Source organism: Pieris napi, chromosome 8, assembly GCF_905475465.1.
Source record: "Pieris napi chromosome 8, ilPieNapi1.2, whole genome shotgun sequence".
In the NCBI taxonomy this organism is placed as follows: Eukaryota; Metazoa; Arthropoda; class Insecta; order Lepidoptera; family Pieridae; genus Pieris; species Pieris napi.
In genome coordinates this window covers 12,870,881-12,887,916 of record NC_062241.1, presented here as the reverse complement: position 1 = coordinate 12,887,916, position 17,036 = coordinate 12,870,881, and the positions used below count along the sequence as shown (strand labels likewise).

General features: G+C 33.1%; 1 protein-coding gene across 1 annotated transcript in view; it reads right to left on the bottom strand.

The window, feature by feature from the left end:
• Window positions 1-10,120, bottom strand: part of LOC125051743 (dopamine D2-like receptor) — a 122,721-nt gene extending 112,601 nt beyond the window's left edge. The window contains exon 1 of the mRNA XM_047652279.1: window positions 10,013-10,120. The gene's annotated coding sequence lies outside the window, so the exon portion shown is untranslated. The remainder of the gene's footprint in view (window positions 1-10,012) is intronic.
• Between the last annotated feature and the right edge of the window lie 6,916 nt (window positions 10,121-17,036).

Sequence of the window (17,036 nt, the reverse complement as noted above, 5' to 3'; positions counted from 1 at the left end):
TTACGTAAAACCAATGTATAGAAGCGCCATTTAATTAAGATAATCGTTCTTCAGCGTTTTCGGTCATGCCGACACAACCGTGTTCATAAGAAGTAAACAGAATGGTCGCTTATCTTTAATGAGACTAGCTATTTATGCAGTAGACATAATACAGTGTATGTTACAAGTCTGTTGTTGTTCTCCGTTTCACAACTCTCACTGCCTTGATACAGGTGTGTCGTGACTGGAGCATGAATAGGCGCCGGAGCTTTAGCTTCACATAGTCTTACGAAGCCATAGGAATACTCCCGGTACTCAAAGACCGCCGACTTTTTCTTCTGTATATCCAGAATAATCATTTTCAGCCCCAATGAAAATATCATATTATGAAACACTAAACCAAACAGTATTTCGTGGTTCCCATACCGTAAATTACTTTTCAGCAGTAATTTCTACGGTTGAAATCTTCACTAAAAACCGACCTTTTACTTTTGTATCTGATAGTACCTACATTTGTACAGGACATAAATTATATGGAATTGTAAAGATCAAACCCGTTTCGTCGTCAACCTTTATTTTGTGACAATCACGTAAAAGGGGACGTACCCATTTTACAAAATTAACATCTCCGTGTTTTCAATATCCTATACTAACAAGTAGATTTCAATCTACAAAGCCTTTGATTGCTATGGAATTGTTATTTACTTTATGTAATCTGTGTAAAATGTTATTGTGAAGTTGCGTTAAATTCGTAAAAAAATCCTTGAATTGTACATACAGAATTTCTGTATCTGTTTTCTTCTTCAGAAAAACCAACCGTTAAATTTCATTCAAATGTAAAATTTTGATGCAAGCTTTTCTTAAAGAAATTTTTCGGTAGTAATAGGTATTTAATTTTTAAATATTTATTCATGTTATTTTAATTATCGTAATTTATGCGTTTTTCCTTTCCGCAGTGATTTTTAATTGCCTAAAGCTACTACAAAACTTCAAGCAGAACTTCAAGTTGAAAAGCCTATAGCTACTAAAAACTTACTACAACTAATTTCTGCTTTAAGTTTTTTAGTAGCTACATATATAGGCTTTTCAACCGATCATACAACAAAAAAATACGATTAAATCTCACTTAAGTACTTGCTTCTTAACATATTTTTATATTCAGCACATATACATTATACATAAACAATATAATAACATTTACTTTTTCTGATCCTATTCTATGGCCAGTTATTAATTAGTTTCTCCTATAGGATCTCGGGATCTTTGAGTTTTTGTGAAACTTGGTGTCTACAAAGCAAAATAAATATATGCTTTATTTATACGTTACAATGAAGAGTATTGTAACATATACCTTATCATGAAGCAATAAAAGCATTATAGAAGAAATAATTAAATGCCACTAATAGGCGAAATGTTCTCTAATCAATGTATGAAGGTTATTCAGATTATTGTGGCCTATATCCCATTTACTGGTTTACTGTATTGTGTAATAAACGGAACAGTGTCCATTGTCCAAGCACACGACACCCCAGGGCTTAGCAAGTTTGGTCACAGCGACGCTTAGCGCCAATATTCCAGTATTGCTGACTTAAACAATGTTACCTATGCTTTACAACAATATAAAGGTATTTACTGTATACCTAGTAATATAAGTAGCTCATAATAGTACTACGAACTATTAATTAAAACTTTAATTATTATAATATTTTATCAACCAAACAGTTTGATGAATTTTACTAATTTACTAATTTTTTTTTCTACAATGTATTATTACATTCCTTGTCTTTCTTTCTTTGCAACTGAGGCGCAAACTAGCTGCTGTGGTGTCTGGCAGAATGACCAGTCTGCTCTTCAGCATAATGCTGAGCCAGGTCAAATTACAACCATAGCGCACACGCATTACACACTTGAAAAGAACCGAAAGGGAAAAGGAAATAATTTTGTTTGTAATAGGATTTAAAAACCACGCCTGGTTGCGGATATAGAAACAAACCATAATAAAATGTATATATGTTTCTATATAAAGAGGTTACACAATAAATAGGCCCATTGTTGGAAATGTAATTATGTTTTGAGTTTTGCAAACAGTCGGGCCCGGTCCCTGTCTGATTGTTCGAGAGATACGAAACCTAATTGTTAAAATGGATCGCTTACATAACATTACGTTGATATTAAGACATTTGTATCTTATGCTTCTCGTCAATTATACTCGACCAATTATAGGTATAAAGTATATTCAGTCATTTAAATTACTTTAAGACAAATTCCGTCAGAGACGAATCAGCCAAGAATACCCACAATCAAACAGATCAAATCAAAATACGTTTATTCAGTTAAGATGCGTCTTTGCGCGCATGCTTATGAATCTCAAAAACGTTTACAAAATTCGCGAAAGAGCAAGACTACGCCATCCGATCGCAAAACTACCAGGAGGCCTTGTTCTGAGAAGAACGGGCAAGAAATTCAGCAAGTTTTACCCTCCCTATACAATAATTATTCAAAGGAAAACGTCATAAACCGCAACGTCATTAAAGTTACATAAGTAAAAAATAAAAATCTGTTCTGTGATTTACCACATTCACCATTACACACATATTCACAACACTTCAAAGATAACAAAATAAATTATAACAATATAACTAGAACTATTACCACGCGTTTTTGTCTTCTATTAATGTTTTTTTAATATGTGTTTTGAATATGTTTAAAGATAGTTCAATGTTAATCACATACTTAGAAGGAAGAATTGGTGCGATATATTTCCAAGCACTGAGTGGGTAAAAACTGATAGATTTTTGAGATTCCAGATTCAAAGTACGTAAAGTCAAGCTCTGAATATTACCGTAAAACCGGTCAAGTAAATTCTTTGTAACTTAGCTAGAGTTTTAGTTTGATGATTTGATTGAATTTATTGACAACCGTTCTTTGTTAGGGATTTTGTTTTATAAATTCATTTTGTTGTGGATCACTATTAAGAAAGAAAAAGATACTAAACAACATATACCACTATAGAGTAATTTAAGAACAAACGTAAGAAATTAATAATACTACCACAAAATAGTCAAAATTTTCACAATTTGAAGTGTTCGCTGATTAAAATATATTTTTTATTTGTAGGCGATTGTCAAACGTGACTACTGACTATGCCTACCAACTCGGAACAATTGTTACTACGCTCAAAACCAATCTCTTCACGCATTGAAGGTTTTTTCCATATACACAGATTACATTATATAAATCACTTTCTTCGGTCTTACCACCTTCCATCTTAGATAAGCATAAGATTAAGCTTAGATAATAGAACTTCGAAGTTCAGATTAAAAGTTGAATAAAACAAAAGCATTTCTTCGTAGAGTTCTGTTTAAGATGGATCTGCGTGGTTTTCAATTACCGGGGTTATATTAATTGCTATTCGACCTCAGTGTTCAATCTCAAGTAGTATTTATTATATCAGAACTATCTTCTTAACTGTACCTCAATTATAATGGTAAGGAGATGTTTAAGATATATAATATATCGATAAAGAAAACCGTCCATAATATATGAATATAAGTTAACTCGCTTTCTTAAATAATATACTATAAAATTGCTTGGAGATACTCCACTGAGATCCGATTGCAAAGTTACATGAATAAATTGTATAGTTTACATAACTCTCTTTAAGCAAATGCATTACCCGCTTAAATAAATATTTTCTCATACATTATTCAAAAAGAATAACAATAACATAAATAACAAGCACCGGTAAATACGCCAAAAGAGAGTACTGGGATTCTTCTGTAGCATAATAGTTTGATATCTGGTTAATAAACATAAACAGTCACATGTTTCTTTTGAAAGTTTACAAAGTGAACTATTGTTTAGTTTCCTTTGATCTGAGAACAAATATGCACTTAAAAAGAGTCTTAAAAATATATATTGCCGTGTGCATTAAAAGCAATAGTTATGTAGACAAATATTATATTATATTATTTAGTAAATATTAAATACCATCCGTGAACCTCGACGTCCATCGTTCCACAACTGATTGATTCTTGGGGCAGTTCTTGCCGCGAACAACCATTTTGTGGAACCAGCTGCCCACTGAAGTATTTCCAAACCAATTCGACTTAGGGTCCTTCAAGAAAAGAGCGTATCAATTCTTAAAAGTCCGGCAACGCATCTGCGATCCAGGCACTGTGAGTGTCCATAGGCGGCGGTATCACTTAACATCAGGTGAGCCTCCTGCCCGTTTGCCTCCTATTACATCTTTAAAAAAATATCGAGGACCTATTCAAAGGATGGTTTAAATTAGTTGAATATGAAATTGTACTCTTTGGTATTACTTTTTGTTGGATGAATTTGATACGTACAGTAGGCAACATAAGCTGATAGAAGTTACGTTTTCTAATAGTTTAAGAATTAATATTAATGAACACTGCTGTACGCACTACGCATCCAAAATCGTATTTCGAGTTATCAAGAGATTTACTCGACAATTCCGCAAATAAACCGAACCTGAACAATTTGAAACTTTGGGTATCGTTTTGTAATTGCCTGTAAAGCTTGTATTGAAATCTAATTAATTTTTCATTACAATTGGCAGGCTGTGGCTCAACTTTTGACGTTAATTTTGCATCAATGTGCCAATTCCCGTGAGGATTTTTGCCAGATTCCGGTTTGAATTGTTTGGTATTTACGAATGTAATTTAAAGATATTAACAGGAATAAACAACTTCAGCCCAGCGTTTATTCTCAATATTAACGTTCGGCGATACAAGCTTTTTAGGTCTGGGCCTTAGATTTCTATCTGTTTCATGATCATTTGTCAATCTTATAGGCAAGTTGGTGATCAGCCTCCTGTGCTTGACACACGCCGTCGACTCTTTGGGTCTAAGGAAAACCGGTGTCCTCATGATGTTTACCTTCAGCGTTTGAGCGAATGTTAAATGCACAAAAGACAGAAAGTTCATTGGTGCACAGCCAGGGATCTCACCTACGACCTCAAGGATGAGAGTCGCACGCTGAACTCACGAGGACAGCACTGCTAAAATGTGTTACTGCGGTAAGAAAATCAAGCATGATGATTACATTAACAGCTCCCATAGGTACAAAACACTAAAAAAAATTATTCTGGGTAGATCAATTTCTATACTAATAAGCTACTATTAACGTGTTATAAATTTATTTATCTAAACTCTATTGTATCATTTAATTAATAATGAAATAGACTGCAGCAGCCGACGTTCATAAGTGTACATTAAGTTACCTACATGAATAAATTATGTTTTGATTTTAATTTTATCTATTTATTTATTTACACTTCGTTACCTTACACAAAATCAAACAGATAGAAAAGCAGGTAACATAAGTTATTAGACATGTAACACAAACTATAACTAAAATAAAGTATAATCTAAAAGAAATATTAATAATAATCATAATATAAACAAAAATGTAAAAGCTAATTCAATGGTTAATGAGTCACAATTAATATATATAAGTAGCTAATTACGAGGCAGAAGATAAATGATCAAAAAGAAGATTTGAGGAGCTATTTTTTATCCAAATAGTTTAAACAAGTATTGTTTTCTAAAAACAAATTGTTATAAAACATTATTGTTGATTCACAACAAATACATGAAGATTTTGTTAAATACTAGTAGTAAAGCTTTCTGGCTTACGCGTTGAAAAGGGTCCACATTTATTGTATAAAGGGATTCATAAGACCATTTAAACCTGTATTTGGACCTTTTAATTTTCCATCGATATCCTATCTTATTGAAAGACAATTAAAAACGGAGATTCGCGTTAATGTTGACTTATTTTTAACTTTTGTAAATGTTGCACAACCTTGTCCTGTATTCAGAATAAGTATTCTCGTCAAAAATGCAAGAAGCTTGTTCCTGCATCGGCTACCCATTGAATATATTTGAATGGGTTTGTGTCGTTTTAAGCGGGCCATAGACGGACCGCATGTTGCAGTCAAGACCGACTGCAATATGCGGTTTGCTCAGGAACTGCTCGAGCGGTCCGTGTATTGCGATACACGATACAATGATAAATATAACATTATAATTATTATATTGCGCGTAAAACGCGGGCCAAAGTCAAGACCGACTGCAACATGCGGTCCGTCTATGGCCCGCTTAAGTTTAAAACAGATTTAAAATGAGGGAACTTAAGACGTACTAGTCAACAGAAAAACTGTATCCAGTATATGTTTCCAGCACACTATTGTAAACTTATTTCTTTTTCTGATTTACAATAAATAAATAACAAAGCACTAAGTTTCAATAATTATTCAACTAAACTATCAAAAATATACAATAAAACGATATAAAACATATTGAGATTTTGGGACATCCTTTTTCGTCCGTACCGTTCATTTAAATGCAGCTATCTCGTATATTTCAAACATTCATAATATCCGTTAATAAATGTTAATTTAAATTAATGAGCGTAAATTAATGAAGGCCACATTACACCTGTCCTAAACCCCGTTAATAGCCTTTACGACCACATAAGCCCACGCTTTGGTTTAACTCGACGCTCATTTTACAAAAACCCCTTTTATCTCCAACAAATGAGAGATTATGATGTATTGTATAAATAAACTATAAAGCTTGGCACTATAACTGTAACTTTCGGCTTCAGATTCCCGTACCTGGTTTTTAAATAATTTTGCTTCATGGGCAAGTAGGTAATCAATCTTCTGACACACGCCGTCTTCTTCAAATCAGAGGAGGTTTTTTCTCAACTTACTATTGGAGTAAGTTATAAAGCTCAAAGAAGCTATTGGCACAACCAAGGTTTGAAGCCAAAACCTCAGGTAGGTTGACCGTCACACGCCTCTAAGCTAAGAGCGGAGATCTCATCTCATCACGTTAAAGGAAATTTATTTATACTCCATGCAAAAGGGCGTGCAAAGAAATAATATATACAAATAGCTATATGATACATTACGCGTTATGGGTATAGCGGCACAAATTGAGCAAGTTAATGCGATGAAATGGAACGGAAAGCAGCTATTTGCTCACCTTATCGCGATAGATGCGTGCGACATGTACGGAATCCTAATACGTTTCATTCGTTTTTATTTTCATATAGATTTTTTTGGGTTACCAAGTCTTTCTATAAATAGTCACTTCCGGTATGTAATATCTTAAAAGAAATAGCGATATAGCGTATAAGATCTTTAACTGAAATCTATTAATAGTAATGGAGTGAAATTAAGATAGATGCCGATCAGGCTGGTTTTCTAGGCTGGATGCCCTCTGCCCTACTTTGGGAACATGGCTGTAATGTGTGTAATAATAGTTATAATTTAGATAGTTTCTTTATATATACTTATTTGGCATCAAGAAAACGAGGAAGACAAATAAAAAGATGGGAAGATGATGTGCGAAGAGTAGCTGGCCCTATATGGTTTCGTATAGCTAAAATCAGAGAAGAGTGGAAGCCCTTAGAGAAGGCCTATGTCCAAGGACAAGCTGTAGAACAGAAACCAACCAACCGGCTTGCCGATTAATTATTAGTATTTTTATTTTAGTGTTAATTTTTTGTATTTCACTTTTGTATGTACTAATACAATATAAATAATAAATATTAATAAATAAGTAATAACAGCAATAAAGGCATTTATCATTATTATTATTTGGCATCAGCGCTTTGCATCTTTTTCTGTGTGATTGACACACGTTATTATAGTTTTTTACGTGATATAACAGTTCAGTTTATTGTCATATTATAAATTGTTAACTACGCATAGGGAAAGCCCAACGATTTATTTTATTTATGCTCTCAGAAAACACACATGTTACAAGAAGAATAATCAGATACTTTTGAAAATATGTCATAGAAAAGATATTATACAAGTGTGAAAATAACATGAGAATTAAGAAGGGGCAGCGCTAATCAGATCCATACAACTTCGTCGCATTCGAGTAGCCCGCAATTATAGTTGCACAATGGTTAGACCGTTACATTAACGCTACTATCATAGAGTAGTCTGTAAACGACTTTACTTTGATACGACACCTACAACGTATGGTTTCAGGTTTCATTCTCAGACAGATTGTGTTAAAAACTAATTACAGTGTTAATGTGACAAGCGAATTTTGGATAAAAACTATTTTCCATCATACATTTTTGTTCGTCCTTCCGTCAAACATAAAAAACGAAAACTATAATTTAAAAAATAAGGGCTCTAACAAGTTAATTATAAAGGATATATTAAAAATTATCCACGTTCGCTTCAGTGGTGTGAAAATGAAGCACTGAGGTGGCAACCCTTTCTACGCTTTGTATTCTATAAAACTATTTTATAACAGCGATATTAAGGCTTTATTACGCCGTGATATTGATTATAAAAAAATAATTAATGTTCTCATTATATCTCTCTCAACTCAGCTACAGTATTTACAGTTTTCTTAACCTACATAGTAATAATAATAATTATTAAAAATTAATAAATAAAAAATTCAAACATATTTTAAAAATTTGGTCCCTGTGGCAGTCTACCTTTAACGCTAGTAGCATTTCCTCGCTGTATTGCGTAACTTATTCGTCGAGCGAGGAAAGCACCAGCTCTGGGGTCACCGGTACTATCTACCAGGCGCCAACTTAAATCATTAAGTAGCGCCTGTGCATTTGAACCCCACGGCCCAAGAGTCTCTCCTCCAAAGGCAACAAAATCGAAGTTGGAGGAAAGACTCTTATTTGAGCCGTTTATTATTTCCGCCTGCTCTGCAGCCGCTAGCTTTTTTGCTTGTCCGAGGGAGGTGAGACGGAGCTAACGTGTCCACACAAGTAGCATCCCATACCAAAGCCCATCCCATCCTCCAAGGGATCAACGACATCCCATCTAGCCGCTTGCCATCGTCTCATCGTCTCACCGTCGGAACATTGACGGAGGCAAGAGAGCGGCGTATAATGTCGTTGAGCGCGGCTTGGCGACAAAAACGACTTGCACTCAGCAATGGAGGCCATGGAGTCCAAGGAAAGCCACAGGGATACTTTTGGGGAGTCCATATGGGTACTCCTAAGCGAAGGCTGACGGCAATGCGAAGTGATTCAGGGTCCAATTGGGTGTCAGTATTTGGCGAAGGATAAGCATTAAGCCAATGTTAAAACATTTAAATAAGAACTGATGCTAAGCTTCTGTGGCTGACGATGACTGGCTGGCAGTGAATACAAGTAAAATAATATAAATATCCCGGTAGATCAGCTTTTGTTAAAATATAAAAATTTCTTAATTAAGTTGTAATTTTAGCTATATTTATTTTTAGGTATGGACGTCCCGGCGAGTATTTAGTTAACTCTAATTTTTGACCTAATTTTGGACAAATTAACAATATTATGACAAAAGTAGACATAATATAAAAATAAATTTGGTACCGTACCTATGACTTTTGGTCGACCTCTGCGAATTATTCTCAATGAAAACGCAGAATTCTATGGAGGCGTAACACTTAATTCGATTTTAATCATAGTGTAGTAACGTTCTAAAAGGGTCGTTTGAGGTCATCATGCTGGTTTATAAATTTATGAAATAGTATTAGTAGCAGATACATAGCATATTTGTAACTAATTTGGACTTTTTTTTAACTTACACACATAATTACACCGTAGAAGATATTCACTTATATCGTTCTTTTTAGTGTGGAAGTATATGAGTAAACGAAAAAAATACTTTTGATAATCCCTAAAGTTTTAACTAAGAGACTGGAAAAGCAGGTTCCACATGTTATCCTATGATGATATCCATGATATGCCTTTCGCGCCTAAACCACAAATGTTTTTTTCAAGCTATTAACTTAAAAATTCACGTTACTATCATATTTTATTGTAATATTTACTAAAACCTTGATTAAACAATATTTCTTACTAATTTGACGATTTGTAAAACTACAACGAAACATAGGTAAAGAACAAAGTCAAAAACAACGAAATAAGTTTTTAAGTTTTATGTTTCAGGTGCTACAACCCAATATTCGATACTTGAACGACCCGTACGTAAATTAATTTCGATTGAAAAACTAAACGAACTCACCTCTGATCCCACTCAAACCACTTGAACGCACTTCACTCACACGAAAACGTGGAAATTTCGCGGGAAAACACGCCACTCTCTCGTTAAGGGTGGACCCGTCAACTGAACTGACTCTGTTCCACACAACTTTTCGCGCATGCCCACAAATCCTTGAAAGACACCAAGAATTCAAAATATTTGCATGGAGATATTGGATGCCACGATGAATTTCGGTTATTAGTTCCAAAATTCTAAGACAAAGGAAGCTATCGGTCCAAATTCTTGTGGCTTTAAGAAATCTTATATGTGTACGGTTTTCTTTGGTTGGTATAACTACGTCTTGTTCGTAGATAAGTAAAAAATGGGGTTGCTTATTTATACCTATAGATAATTATAACACTTATTTATTTTGTCACTTTATTACTCCTAACTCAATACCTTTTTATTTCGACAATAATTGTTTCAGTTCGAACATATATACCTTTCAATCAATTTTCAGTTAGAAAATTCAGGCTCTGAGATATCTGGCAATGCCAATGTTTTTAAAATAAACAAATTCCCCATTTGTAAGTAAGTAAGTTATGTATAATCTAACCTAATCTTAAAAGTTCATAACTTTGTTTTAATACTAGCTTACTACGCTTTAGTTCGAATAACTAGCGGGCAGTTCACACGGCTGGATTGTTTTTATTACATTTTATGGATACAAAGATTCCGAAACACATATTTCCTTTTAATACTTACAACACAAGGGATTGTAAATAAGAAATGCTTTAGGAGTAAAAATAAAATGACAAAGCTAAATCACATTGTTTGCTTCAGGAATGTGGAACAAATTAAACTCAGAAATGATCTTCTTAGTTCCTGAAGTTAATATCAGTTGCGATGAAGACAGCTGCTGTGTTTTAATATAAACGCCACATTACCTTCTAGTTAATCCACTAATATTGTTCAACTTCGTTTAATGGAGAGTGCTTTTAAAATATGATAATGAGGAAAAAATTTATGGAAATATTGATGTCGTTCAAAGTTCACGTAGATCGTGACCCAGATAAATAAAAAACCTATTATTTATCGCAATAATATATGATAGTGAATATTTTTAATTATTATTAATAATCGAGTAAACGAGTAGTAGACATGGTGATATGCATGGTACAAGCCGTCCATAACGTACTAATTTACAGTTGAATGCATTGCAGGACTTTTAAAAAGACGCTATACTATTTTCTCATTGACCTGAAGATTAGCAAATTCCTCTAAAGGCTAAATGTTATAAAATCACAATAGCATATGTTTACATATCTACTATTCAAGAAAGTGTCTTTAAATGAAAAATTAACAAGAAATACAATCAAGTCAAGTACAAAAGTCTTTTTGCCGTCCAATTTACAAAACAAGATTTTTATTAAACCAAATTATAAATTTGAAGTAAAGAAAATGTTTTCATAGAAATAAAACTTAATAAAAACTTGATTTTCTGAAATTTATATCGAAATCTCTTCACCCAAGTAAGCCTATTATTGTTATATATATTTAAATTAAATAATAAAATCGCATCAAACGAATTTCTAGGAATCACAGACCGAGAGGAAAATGTATCAATAATTGAGTAAGACACACAAACATTTTTATTTGCAAAAAACACATTCTGTTCCTAACCGGTGACCCTAAATAAACAAGAATGCATATCTAGTAAACAAACAAACAAGAAATTAATCAGGAAAAACAAGCTAAAGAATATTTACTTACAAAAAATAACTAATTATTATATGTACTAACAAATAGAAGAATGTTTGTTAATTTACTCAACGGACAATAAAAAGGGTCCGTTAACCTATGTACTTGGTTGATTAATTTAATACAGGGAAGAATATGTGCCCTTTTTAAAAGGTTGGGCCTACCTGTGAGCACAAATAGTAACGGCGGACGATATCGCCATTTGACGTTTCGATCATGCATATTGAAGCTAAGGCACTGTAGTACTGCAGAATGGTTGCCATGTAACACTTTTAATGAGAACATGGCAAGCGCGAATCATATTTAATATATAGGCATTATCAAATTAAATATATTCTCATAATTTTACTCCATAGGTATGTCTGATTCACTGTCATTATACTGTCTCCTTCCATCACAGCTTAAAAAAAGTTTGACGAAAAGGGACAAGCGAATAAAAATCAGACTCAGTATTTACAACCATAGGATAACTGTGATGCCGGAAACCATCTACAGAAATCACCTACTTGCTTATAAGAAAAAACAAAGGATCTCGAAACAAATACAGAAATCTGATTCCCAGACTTGAAGAGTTGTAGCGCCACTGTTTTCCTTTGGAATCCACTCCAGCAACTCCTAAATTCCAAATTAAATAGGTCTAACAAAAATCATCTTCATCATATTGCTTGTATGACTTAACTCATCTAAAAGATTAAATGATTATATTATCCCAAATTTGAGAATGCCTTTTATGCAAAGATACGAAAAATGAGATCATTTATAATAATACAAACTTCTCACAATTCATTTATTCAAGAAGTAGAATTATTCGCTACCTTATTATCCCCACTTTAGGGCCTTCATTTCAAGATCGCATCGTCTTGGCCGAAATACCTCATTTTTCTGTTTGATATTATTCGGGTATTTTCGTAGGAAATATTACTATTCAATTCACATTTATACCATGTCCAACGTTAATAGGTTATGACATATTCAACTATATCGAATATTCGTGAAAAGGCAAATAACAGACAGTTAATAAATTGTTTCACAATGAACATAATATTGTAATAACTATACAAAATTTTATTAAAACTTACGTAGTAGACTGTTACCTTCCCACCCTAAAATAATAAAGTTAAGTTAATTTTAAAGTTATATGCACGATGATTTAAATTGTAAACATCCAACCACAAACCATGAAAATAAGCAATATGTATGCGGGCTATCATTGTCTGCTAAGTCATATAACCCAATAGCGTATACCATTAGGCCAAACTTAACACAGCTATTGATTAACACAAACAAGTCCATTTTGTACCCCCCGATGCCAAAAGAGGGATGCTATAATTATGGAGTGTATCTTTCTGTAGCATCGTAGCTCTTTCCTTTGGAATAGACCGAGATATGCGGTTTTTATTAGAGGTATTTAGAAAGCCGACAATGGGTCTTAGATATTTGTAAGGATCTGTTCAGGTATTTCAAGCAACATCTCTTTATAGCTGCGGTAGATACCTTACTTTATACTATACGTACCTACGGCTCCCTTATCTGCTACTTTGAATGGTCCAGTGAGTAGGCTGTCTCGCTCTTACAACTTGATCACTAACATCGATGAAAATATTGATGTGTTTTACAACTTTCTTCCAACTAACTGTAACTTTGTTTATCATGCTCTTAATGAGGTTTAAGTTTTCATTTAGTTTTGGTTATTATAGTTATTTTTTATCTTTTTACTTTTAATTATTATTAATTTTTAGTTTTAATTTTGTGGTTGTTTATTAATTTTTTCCTTTGATAGTAGTGCTTATGTTCTAATATAATTGATGTGTATGTGTGTTCAATTTGTGATGTCATATATTCTTGTATTTTTTAGGCATACACATTGTTTTAGAACGTATAAATAAATAAATAAACAAATTTGTGCCCTTTAGATCAGCCACATATACTACTAAGCCACTCTGGTAAGCCGCCCGTTGCATCCCTTATAATTTTTATGTATTGTGTTTTTTTATTTGCAACGAAGTGTAAATAAATAAAATAAAATAAATAATGGAATTCGACAATTGTCAGGGGTATCCTCAATTGTTATATTACTTTCTTTTCATAGAGATAAAAACTTTTATGAAACAAGGGAAAAACCAATATCTGTATTTCCTTACAATTTCCGGAGCATCCGGCGTTCCAAATAATTTCAAAACGCAAGCTTTTGCTAAAATTTATTTTACTGTGTTGGTTTTAATTAAAACGCTTATGATTCCGCCATTATCTCTATAAGCCAGTATTTTTAAACTAAATCGCAACTAAATTAGGTTTTTAACCATTGCGAGTTAAAACGTTACGCAGTTTGTGGGTTTAATGAGAGCTTAAAATTTACGAGTAGATAGTTAGGTATAGAGAATTTATGCACAAAGATTTTGTGGACATTGTATATAGGTAGATCAAGTTAAAATTATATACTTATTACTACATGGGTCTTTTAAACCGTTTGTTTAATTACAAGGCGGTTATTCTCATTGCAAATAACATGTTAACCAATAAATTAGATATAAACAGTGTTATTTATTATTGATAACGGATTATAACATAACTTTTTTAATTTGTTTTACTTAAGTTTTATACATTTTTAACTAATATTACTTAAGAATACCGTAAACATAGTGTGTTGAAACGCGTTACGCCCTTGATTTGAGAACTGACAGTAAATGTAAAATTAGAAGCATTAATATGTATTTCTTTACTGACAAGTCAAAAGTGTACCTATGTGATTAAATGATTTTTTACTTTACTTTAAATAAATGTTTTGTAAATGATCACATGTGGTTGACACATGACATAAGGTTCTCCAGGTCGGGCGGAAGGCATCCAGTGTAGAAAACCAGCCTGATCGTTTCGATCGAATTTCTTAATTTCACTCCACGTTATTCCAGCTTCCTTTGTCTCTGCAATGCTCTGCTTCGTTTCCAGTTTTTTTTGGGCGGCCAATAACTTATTAAGGGGGTCATTCTTTTCTACACATAATACCTAGGTACCTCTTTATGTATTCCATTATAACATTACATGCAACCAACTGATCGCGAATATTATTCAGTACTTAAAACATCGTGAAAAGTCACTAATGCCACAAGTTCGCGTATACATGATTTTAAATAATCTTTACTCTATTCAGACTTAATAATTAGACCATATTTTCTATTTTTATACACCTTAGCTTTACGTATAAAGTACTATACCTATATTATTTCTTAAATATTAATACTACAACTCAGAAAACAGAGTGAATTTCGCACCTTGACCCGCGTGTGATGATAGCTCTCCTACTAACGACTGACATTCAAGTTTACTGAACTATGCACCGTATTTAATGCATACGGCTTAACCGACATTTATTAAAAAAAGGGTTTTAAACCACACTTCACGATGTGAGATATCCAACATCGTATTGTTACAAATACTTGACTTTGACCTTTAGTTTAATGTGCTTTCATAACAGATAATAACGCAGCATTACGTCGCTTTCAAGGAATAGTTGCTACTGATAGAATATATACCGATTTAGTAGATAGTTAGAATTAAAAAATCTAGCCTCGTACTTTACACATTTCATTATTACCAGACTACTTGCCCTCGCGAACTTCGTTTTGCCTTAATATGTTTTTTGCCTACCTTTTTAGTAGCTACATGTGGTACAATTTGCTGTGCTACCACATAGAGACGGATCGCTTTTCCGGAATGAAAACCTAAGTATTAAATTAAACCTTCCGTGAACTACCACAGATATTTCAAGATCAAAATTAGCCAAATCGGTCCATTCTCGATTTAAAACTCGAGCCATTGTTAACATAATAATGACTATGAAATAGATAATACTATAGACTATCAAAATATAGTCGTTAATTTATAGATTTAGCAACATTGACAAATCAAATTAACCACTAGTAATAACGGTTTTGAACAAATTTTGATGTTTATAAATAAAAATGACATTAACGCCATATCTCCAAGATTAATAGTAATAGCTATGAAATTGCTAAAACTATAGTCTATCAAATAGACATAAATTTATTGATCTAGGAACATAGACAACATTAACCACTCGTATTTCGGCTTTGCACTAATTTGACGTTGATGTTTTTTAAATTATAATGACAATGGCAGCTGACACTAAAGCCATTGCTCCGACATATTTATAGATATTTTGAAATTATAAGCTGTTGGAGTACCATATTATGACTATACTGTGAATTGTAGTAACAATTCACAGTATAGTCATAATACTAATCTATGCAGAAATGGTGTCTTATAGATTAGTTATTAAAATATATCATATAAACGTAGATATATAGCTTGTATATTTATAACATCAACCAACGTCTAAACCCGATAACGGCGATGAACATAAACGTTTTAGCCCTATTACAACCAAAATATTTTTCATGGAGTATGTTTATACGAAAAATCAGGCGTCTCACGGCTTGAACAGTGAATGAACGGTCGACTGCTGACGAATTACGGCTGCCCGCACTCACAATGGCTCATTACAAATGAATAAATACAGTATTTACTGTATTTTATTGTAAGAGATGAAGTGTAAGCTTTTCTGGATCCTTCAATATTCACACAAAATGCCGAAACAATTATAGGTGATTTATCAAGGATGGATGCCACGCGAATATTAGTTCAATATATAGACACAACACTTTAGGATATATTTTTGTGTTAAGTTTTTGAATTAGTTGGTCGTATATACAATATTCTGAAAATTAGTGGAGTATTTTGATAAATAATCCGTGACATTTATTTTTACAATGAAATGGTAAAATCGTAGTAATAATATTGTAGAAAGGATGCAGGAAATGAAATGAAATGAAATGAAATGAAATGAAATAGTTTATTCTTGCAAGTGGGACTATATAAATCACTTTTACAATGTCATCCTAAACTAGATGAAGTCGACATTTCCTAACTGACTGCCCTGAGAAGAAATGTCGAAACAAACTCGGGGGTCTTAGTCTCTTTTATAGTCCAGATAATACAATAATAAATTAATAAATTGGTGTAAACAAATGCAGAGTATTTACTGGACTGGTCTTTGGAAGAAAGAACCAGATCGATCTGAGCAAGCCTGTGCCAGCAGACGGCTAGCATGCCCCGAATAGCTCATGCAGCTCAACCATTTTTAAGGGAGCTGCACAACCCGGTACACAACAATACCGCCAGTGGCACCATAAAAATATGTGGGGCAACAACTCACTCAGATCGCCAGCCCAAAATAACTATAGACTAAAATGTATCAAATTATAAATCAAGCAAAAGAGTTTATGAT